Below are 8,107 nucleotides of genomic sequence, written 5' to 3' on the forward strand. Positions count from 1 at the left end.
GTATTGGTTTAACATGCCCCCGCAAGATTGACTGTCCGTTGAGGACTCCAATCTTGAACCAATGAGTCTGAAAATGAAGACGTGGCAAGGGCTTGGTGAGAGAATCAGCAAGTTGATCGGAGGTATGAACATGAGAAACTCGCAAACGACCTGTAACAACTTGATCCTGAACAAAGTGAAAATCGATGGCAATGTGTTTCATACGTGAATGAAAGACTGGATTGGCACAAACATAGGTAGCACCAACATTGTCACAATAGATGATCGGAGAGGAAGGCAAAGCAATGCGTAATTCACCGAGTAAGTTGGTCAACCAATTAATTTCAACAACAGTAGAAGCAATGGCACGATATTCAACCTCGATAGAAGAGTGAGCAACAGTTTTTTGCTTTTTGGAACTCCATGAGATAGGAATGGAACCAAGGAACACAACATATGCAGTAGTAGACGTGCGATCATTGGGATCACCTGCCCAATCGGCATCTGCAAAAGCATGAAGATTTAAAGGAGACCCCTTACGAAGCATCAAACCAAGGTCAAAAGTGCCTGCAAGATATCGTAGGAGTCGCTTTACAGCAGACCAATGAAGTGTAGAGGGCAAGTGCATAAATTGGGATAGTTTGTTGACTGCAAAGGACACATCAGGACGAGTCAAGGAAAGATATTGTAATGATCCAAGAACTTGTCGGTAAATAGTAGCATCAATGGGAGGGCTGTCATCCAAGAGTTTAAGACTTTCAGTTACAGCTAAGGGAGTGGAAACAGGTTTAACATTCGACATGTTCACCCGATGTAAAAGGTCACTGATATACTTTTGCTGAGAGAGAAATAAACCAATTGGAGTAAAGTGAGCTTCAATTCCAAGGAAGTAGGAGAGAGTACCAAGGTCTTTGAGTGAAAAGCATCGAACAAGTACTGAAATAAAGTTGTTGACAACTGAAGTAGAGGACCCCGTGATGATAATATCATCAACGTACACAAGAAGATAAAGAACCGTGTCTGCACTATGAAGCATGAAAAGAAAAGCATCAGAGTGAGAGTTGGTGAAGCCTGCAGAGAGAAGGAAGCTTTGAAGTTGATAGTACCATGCTCGTGGGGCTTGTCAAAGACCATAGATTGTTTTTTGCAGTTTGCAAACATGGTTGGGATAGGTGGCATCTTCAAACCCGGGAGGTTGATCCATGAATACCTCATTAGACAGGGAACCCTGTAAAAAAGCATTATTTACATCGAGTTGATGGATAGGCCAACTATTAGTTATAGCAAGTGCAAGTAATAAACGAACAGTAGCAAGTTTAACCACAGGACTGTATATTTCAAAAAAATCGATCGCGGATCGCTGATGAAAACCTTTAGCTACTAAGCGAGCCTTATATCGAGCAAGAGTCCCATCTGGATTTTTCTTAATTCTATAGACCCACTTACAACCTATAATGTTTTGTGAAGGGGTGCGAGGAACTAAGATCCAAGTTTTATTGGCTAAAAGAGCATTAAATTCATCACCCATGGCATGACGCCAAGCTGAATGTTTGTGGGCTTATTTGTAGGTGGAAGGTTCAATAAGTAAAGGAGATGTTGTGGTGTTGAGATCAAGAATCTATTTGAGCTTGATGATATTGTTTCATAACCTAGTATTATAAGGATGGGGTTCAGATGATGAAGATGAAAATCTTGAGTCAGAGGATTGGTGACTTGCTTGTAAAGGAGAGGAGGTGCCCTTAGAGTGAGACTCTGAGCAAGTGGCAGTTGAGGGAGCCGAATGTTGAGTAGTTGACCTGGTTGACGAGGTTGTGTGACAAAGAGGTAATGTTAAAGTGTCATTTTGGAAAAGATTTGGTGTGGAAGATGTGGACTGAAGTGGGAAAGATTTTGGAGGAGATGGTAACAATTTTATTGCCTTCTCAATTGAGGGAGATGGACTTTCAAAATCAGGATTCATAACAAGAGATATGGTTGAATCAGAAATCCAATATTTGCTAATTGGAAAGACTGCGGATGTATTGGAAGAATTGTGTGAATGGGAGGGAAATATATTTTCCACAAAGCGGACATGACGAGATAAGAAAAGCTTGTTAGTATTTGGGTCAAGACAAATATAAGCATGGTGAGTAACTGAGTACCCAACAAAAGTGCATGGACGAGACCTGGGTTCCAATTTATGAGAGGTGTAGGGTCGAAGCCAGGGGTAGCACAGACAACCAAAGATTTTTAAAGTGGAATAATTGGGTGACACATGAAATAGATAAAAGAAAGGTGATTGGTTGTGAGTTACGGGTGATGGCATTCGATTGATAAGGTAAACTGTTGTTTGAAAGGCTAAAGACCAGTATTTGAGAAGCATTGAGGCATGGTGAAGAAGTGTGAGCGTTGTTTCAACAATATGTCGATGTTTACGCTCGGCTGTACCTACATGTTCAGGTGTATAAGGAGATGAGTTGAGATGTTGAATGCCATTTTGTGATAGAAAATGACCAAGACTTGTTGCTTCACCACTTCCATCTGTGTAGACAGTTTGAATGGTAGTGGTGAAGTAACGTTCAACTAAAGTTTTAAATTGTTTAAAAACTAGTACTACATCAGATTTGTATTTGAGAGGATAAAGCCATGTATATTTGCTAAAGTAATCCACAAAAATAACATAATAACAGAAATTATTGAAAGAAATAATAGGGGCTGGTCCCCAAACATCCATAAAGATAATCTCCAAAGGTTTTGAACAACTTAAAGATGAAATGCCAAAAGGAAGCTTATGGCTTTTATGACATAAACAAGAATTGCAATGAGAAGAAATTGTACTTGACTTAGATAGAGACTTAGACAGAGGTAATTTATGAGAAGCAATAATGTTGTGGAGAGTTTTAGATGACGGATGACCAAGACGACAATGCCAAGAAGAGATAGTTGTAGAGAATGACATGTTGGAGGTGGCCGTGAGTGCTTGATTTCGTGAATCACCAGGCTGGTTCTTTGAATCTGGCCACTCATACACATGCCCTTTATTCCGGCCTCGCACCAAGGATGCCCCCGTAGTTAGATCCTTCACAAGAAAAAAATCAGGGAAGAATTCAATGGAAGTGTTATTTTGTGAGCAAAATTGAGAAACAAAAAGTAAATTTTGCTTAATTTTTGGAGCACATAAAACATTATTAAGCTGAAAAATAGTCATTAGAACTAAGAGTAGTAAATCCAATATGAGTGATAGGAATGTTTTGACCATCTCCGACAACAACATCATCATTACCACCATAATCTGAATGGATAGATAAATTCTGAAGGTCTGAGGTGATGTAGTGTGATGCACCAGAATCAACAATCCAACCTGACTGATTTCCTAGATTGTCATGTGTTGTGAAATTTACTTGTGGCCAAGAAAGAGCATAGGGCAAAGGACGAGACCTGCAGAACTTAGCAACATGACCAATTTTGTCACATAACTGACATACAATCCGCGGTTATCCACTGTTAGTATTGGATTTTCATGTTTGTTTTGGCGAGAAATTTTGATTATATGTATTGGAAGTGGGCAGATTTCCTTGAATGGATTGATAGTGTTGATGTCCAAAGCCTTGATTTTGATTTCCGATCTGATTTTGACTTCCACTGTAGTTGCTAACGTTGCCTTGTCGTCCTTGTGAGTTGTAATGTTTTCCATCTTTCCCTTTTTTGTTCTTTTGAGTATACTGAGCAGTGACAGCAGATGATTCTTTCGTGAAGCCATTATGCTTGAGACTAGTCTCATAATCAAGCAATTCTTCCAGCAGTTCTTCAAAGCCCACAGGAGATTCTCGAGCTCAAAAATGTAAAAATCTTACCATAAAGATCTTACACAAGTATTGAATGTAAAAATGTTATTTGACTTCATTAAGAGTGGTCACATTTATACAGGTTTGCTGTAGATACAAATCAGGAACCTAATCTAAATAAGTTAACTAAATATTTACAAAATATTACAAAATAAAGAAGGATATCTGCAGAGTAATTATAGAATATTACACAATAAAGAAGGAATAAGTCCAGCCATAATTTGGGGAGAGAATTATGGCTTGACTTGTGGTATTGGTTTAACAATACTTACTCCACCTCACACTTAACATCTCTCTCATTTCCTTCACAAGTCTTGTTTTTAGCAATCTCTGGTGTTGCAATGGACAATTCCCTTGTGCACTCGAATGGTTACCCCATCATTCTCTCTCAGGTATGGATTCTTGGTCTCTGGCTTTGGTTTTGGATTCTTGAATTTCATCATTTTACTCAAAACACTTGACAATGTTTTTTATTTCTCCATGGATGTTCATAGACTGAAGGAAAAAGTGAGAAGTTGATGAATAAATCTAATAGGATTCACATCGCTAAGTTGATTCTGTATTTCTCAATTCTGTTTCATTATTTTTTTTTTATGTTTTTTTTTTTTCCTTTTGAGATATATATAGATTTTCCCTTGAATAAAAATATGATGAATGTAAGGGCATGTTTGATTGAAGAGAAAATCGCGCAGGAAACCATTTACCTGGAAATCATTCGAGCATATTGTTTGCTTTCATTTCAATTTTTCTATTGCTCATCTTGGCTCTGGAAAAAATTTCAAGATTAATATCCATTTTTTACAGCTTCATCAATGTAATATTTTATTCTCTCTCTACCATACAGTTTTTTGTACATGAATGGTGATTTCCATATAATTTATGTTGGATATGATTTGTATTTAGAAATTACTAGAGTTTGTTTGCACCTACCGGCATGGGCATCTTATTTGCGAGTTAAGGAGTAGAAGAGGAAAGACAATTAAGTTGGACGGGTATTATTTAAAAGAATCGTGATAAACTGATGCTCTTTTTTGTATGCTCTTTGACCTGAGAGTTCATAGAACCATAAATCTTTGCCCTTGTGTATCCTGAAGTAAAGGATCTACGGTTCTATGAAAGGAGCATACAAAAAATAGCATCAGATTATCACGACTCTATTTTAAAAGGGCGAAAAGAGGAAAGTCGATGAAGTTAGAGGGGTGGTCTTGGAAAAGAGGAGAAGAGAAAGGAATCATATTAAAGAGTTTTCCTTGATTTGTGGTAAGGGGTGGCAATCTCAATACTATCGGCAAACAACACTAAGCTAGTGGATTTGGGTTAAGCCTAATTGTGTTGGAGTAATAATCGTGTCGACCTGTCAAACCAAATTATTAGACGGGTTGTGTCTAGGACTCTAGGTTAAGGACATCAACACACTTAACACATTTTCACCCATTTAGTTATGTGCCATTGGTGGTAGGGTTCTTGACCAATGTCGTAGTGCACTAAAGCTGAAAATTTTGAGGCTTTGATTTGCACTCATGATTTGGTCTTCTGGTAATTAACAAAGTTAAATTTTATCTAACTTGTATGGCTTACTTATCAAAATATAAACATTTATAAATTCTCTATTTTTTTTTTTTTTTTTTTTTTTGCATTTTTTGATATATTATAATGTGGATAGTTTGGTAACTAAATTGGAAGATCTCACTGAGGATATTTGCAAGCTTAATATCAACATGAATGAATCTCAATCAACCCAATGCTCTAATACTATTTGTCTTAATGCATTATACCTTATTAGAAGTATTAAGATTCACCTAAAATGATTTTAATTTTTTTACATCTTTATTTGTTTTTACTCTAATTATGACAGTGATAAGATTGGAGATACATTATCAAACAATGCTTTTATTATTATTTTTTGTTATCGGTATACATGGTTTTTTGTAATAGGTTATGGCCGATTTCTTATTCTTCTTTCCCATCCCTTTAATTGGTTGTGATACGCATTTTTGTGGTGAAAATTAATTTATGTCGGTTGATATTGGCTTATGGTTCTGTGGTTTTATTTTTAGTAAAAGTATTTTATTTTTGGTGGTGGAAATGGAAACTATTTTTTTTGCTTAAGATTAGAATTTTGTTAAATGGGTTACACAAGTCGATTAAGTTACCTATTTAACAAGAGTGGTGATAATTTGACTATCCTATGTGGCACACTCAATCATCTCTCCTGATGTGACGAGTTTGAGAATTATAGATCTTTATGCATCGGGATACACGGTTCTCTTGAGATACACATTTTTATGGGGAAGTGCAGTTTTGTATCTCGAGACATATAGATTTACGATTTTTGAATTTGTCACGTCAGGAGAACCGATTGAGTGTTCCACATGGGGTAGTCAGATTATCACGATTCATTTAATAAATGTGTCAAGTTGGGATCTAAGCTTTTGACACAATTATTTAACAGGTCAGGTTTGGGTTGGTTAAATTTTAAGAAGGGTTAATTACAGTTGGACCCCTTATAGTTTGACATAATTCTATTTTGACTCTTTAATATTTTGATAATTGCACTTACCTCCTTTATAGTTATATAAGGGTTTTACTTACCCCCTTCCATCAAATTGTTGTCAACCCAACGGTTAAAATCCTTTTTAAAAGGCCATTGTACCATTTTAAAAATGTTATGTTTTTTTATAAACAAAAATATGCCTGTGAAAAATGGGTTCCATGAATGCTTAGACAGGAGCATTTTAATTAGTATTTAACAAAAAAAAAATTTAATAAAAATAATATAAAACAAGAAGGTAAAATAGTAAAATAACATCTCAATTTTACCCCTTAGTGAAAGGGGAGGTTAGTGCAATTATCTAAACATTAGGAGGTTAAAATGAAATTATGCCAAATTACAAGGGTTAAAGTATAATTTACTCTTTTAAGAATAACCTTACCTCAGCACCAAACCAACACGACCCGACCCATTGCCACACCTAAATGGGAGAGGTGATCTCATTCACGTTTTGGTTGAATACGTTAGATATCCTTTATGTTTTCAAAATGGCAAATGCACCCTTGACCTTAGCCTCCTATGATAGAATAATGGAAAATGACTTAAATGATGTACATTTAAATGTTACTTGAGTATTTTCCCAATATATATTATAAGCGGAAGATCATATATATATATAGGGTAGCGATCAAGGGCAAACTTTTTAGCAAACTTTTTGGCAAAACATTTTTCAAAACATAGGTTAGAGGTTTTGGAATGGGCTGATTTTTGGTGAGGATGATCTCTACAGTGAGGAGATCATCCTCACCAAAAATCAGCCCATTCCAAAACTTCTAACCCCATCAAAAACAGTTTACAAAAAACGGACGGTCCACGATTTTTTAGCTTGTAAATATGGGTTAGAAGTTTTGGAATGGGCTGATTTTTGGTGAGGATGATCTCCTCGCCGTAGAGATCATCCTCACCAAAAATCAGCCCATTCCAAAACCTCTAACTTATTTTTTGAAAAATGTTTTGCCAAAAAGTTGGCCATTGAACGCCCCCCATATATATATGGGAAATGTTCAGCACCAAACATTTTGGCAAACATTTTTCAAAACATGGGTTAGAAGTTTTGGAATGGGCTGATTTTTGGTGAGGATGATCTCTACGGTGAGGAGATCATCATCACCAAAAATCAGCTCATTCCAAAACTTCTAACCCCTTTAAAAATGGTTTACAAAAAGTGGATGGTCCATGATTTTTCAACTTGTAAACATAGGGCTAGAAGTTTTGGAATGGGATGATTTTTGGTGAGGATAATCTCCCACGGGGAGATTATCCTCACCAAAAATCATCCCATTCCAAAACTTCTAGCCCGGGGAGATTATCCTCACCAAAAATCATCCCATTCCAAAACTTCTAGCCCATGTAGTACAAAAATGGTTGGCTAAAATGTTTGATGCTGAACGGGACCATATATATACCACTTTCTGAAGCATGGGCTCCAAGGCTGCATAAAAGTTCTGTACCGATTTCCCCATCACAGCTTCTCTGATCACACTGTCAAAACAGTCATTTTATTACCCTAAAATAATAAAAAATTAACCTTCATCTTCAACCTTAAAATTAATCTACTTCAACCTTCATATCCTAAGGTAGTATATGATTTTTGGGTAAGACGAAGATGAAAATTTTGAGTAAAAATATTTAAGACTTTCTACAAAGAGTTAATGTTAGGTTGGAAACAATGGATAGAAAATGAGGTTAAAAATATTAAAGTACCATACCATAGCTCAAAACTAGTTTTAAAAAGAAAAATCAAGGATTTTTT

The sequence above is a fragment of the Akebia trifoliata genome, chromosome 12, assembly GCF_017979445.1.
Source record: "Akebia trifoliata isolate Shusen 1 chromosome 12, ASM1797944v1, whole genome shotgun sequence".
NCBI lineage: Eukaryota > Viridiplantae > Streptophyta > Magnoliopsida > Ranunculales > Lardizabalaceae > Akebia > Akebia trifoliata.